Source organism: Sapajus apella, unplaced genomic scaffold (genome assembly GCF_009761245.1).
Source record: "Sapajus apella isolate SASKATOON/1434 unplaced genomic scaffold, GSC_monkey_1.0 scaffold10, whole genome shotgun sequence".
In the NCBI taxonomy this organism is placed as follows: Eukaryota; Metazoa; Chordata; class Mammalia; order Primates; family Cebidae; genus Sapajus; species Sapajus apella.
In genome coordinates, this window is record NW_022436950.1 from 11,982,285 (window position 1) to 11,984,119 (window position 1,835).

Here is a 1,835-nt window from a genome sequence, read left to right on the forward strand (position 1 = left end):
AATTCCCTCTCTTCCTTTGTTTTCTGGTTTTGTTTGGTTGCTTTGCACTTTGGTTGTTATTGTGATTCTGAATATCTTCAGGAGGAAACTGCCTAGAGAAGGACCTCAGTAATGACCCAGAAGGCCTTCACCAAATAATGGAGAAACTTTTTTTTTTTTTTTTTTTTGAGACAAAGTTTCACTCTTGTTGCCCAGGCTGGAGTGCAGTGGCACAATCTCGGCTCACAGCAACCCCCACCTCCCAGGTTCAAGGATTCTCCTGCCTCAGCCTTTTGAGCAAACTAGGATTACAGGCATGTGCCACCACACCCAGCTAATTTTGTATTTTTAGTAGAGATGGGGATTTTCCATGTTGGTCAGGCTGGTCTCAAACTCCCAATTTCAGGTGATCCACCTGCCTCAGCCTCTTTTTTTTTTTTTTTTTTTTTTTTGAGACAGACATTCACCCTTGTTGCCCAGGCTGGAGTGCAATGGCACACTCTTGGCTCACTGCAACCTCTGCCTCCCGGGTTCAAGCAATTCTCCTGCCTCAGCCTCCCAAGTAGCTGAGATTACAAGCAGGTGCCACGACACCTGGCTAATTGTGCATTTTTAAGAGATGGGGTTTCACCATGTTGGCCAGGCTGGTCTCGAACTCCTGGCTTCAAGTGATCCACCTGCCTCAACCTCCCAAAGTGTTGGGATTACAGGCATGAGCCACCCCACCCGGCCAGTGGAGAAACTTTTACAAGTACACTTAGCTTATAAGAATGCCGGCATGGAGGCAGCTCTCGTGGAGGTCGCTGTCTCAAGGCTGGGGAGCATTGAGCCACGTGTCATGCCCTATGCTGCCCAAACTAGCGAAGAATACAGTCAGGGTGGCTAAAGGTGACCCCAAGAAGCCAAAGGGCAAGGTGTCTGCTTATGCCTTCTTTGTGCAGATGTGCAGAGAAGAACATAAGAAGAAAAACCCAGACGTCCCTGCCAGTTTTGCAAAATTTTCCAAGAAATGCTCTGAGAGGTGGAAGACAATGTCCAGGAAAGAGAAATCTCAATTTGATGAAATGATAAAGGCGGATAAAGTGCGCTATAATCAGGAAATGAAGGGAGCAGCTAAGGGAGGCAAGAAGAAGGATCCTAATGCCCCCAAAAGTCCACCGTCTGGATTCTTCCTGCTCTGTTCAGAATTTCACCCCAAGATCAAATCTACAAACCCTGGCATCTCTCTCTATTGGAGACGTGGCAAAAAAGCTGGGTGAGAGGAGGAATAACCTAAATGACAGCAAAAAGCAGCCTTACATCACTAAGGCGGCAAAGCTGAAGGAGAGGTATGAGGAGGATTGTGCCGAATGTAAGTCGAAAGGAAAGTTTGACGGTGCAAAGGGCCCTGCTAAAGTTGTCAGAAAAAAAGTGGAAGAGGAAGATGAAGAAGATGAGGAGGAAGCAAAGGAGGAGGGGGAGGAGGAAGATGAATAAAGAAACTGTTTATCTGTCTCCTTGTGAACACTTAAAGTAGGGGAGCGCTGTAATTGACACATCTCTTATTTGAAAGTGTCTGTTTCTCTCATTAGGCTTAATTACAAAATTTAATCACAATCATATTGTAGTCTCTAAAAGTGCTCAAGAGATTGGCAGTGGGTTACATGAAGTGGCCATGGGCGTCTGGAGCATCCTGAAACTGTATCAAAGTTGTACATATTTCCAAACATTTTTAAAGGAAAAAGCACTCTCATGTTCTCCTCACTCTGTGCACTTTGCTGTTGGTGTGACAAGGCATTTAAAGATGTTTCTGGCATTTTTTTTTATTTGTAAGGTGGTGTTAACTATATGGTTATTGGCTAGAAATCCTGAGTTAT

At 45.0% G+C, this 1,835-nt stretch overlaps 1 pseudogene; it reads left to right on the forward strand.

The window, feature by feature from the left end:
- Positions 1-749: 749 nt before the first annotated feature.
- LOC116552016 lies at positions 750-1,455 on the forward strand (annotated as a pseudogene).
- The last annotated feature ends 380 nt before the right edge of the window (positions 1,456-1,835 follow it).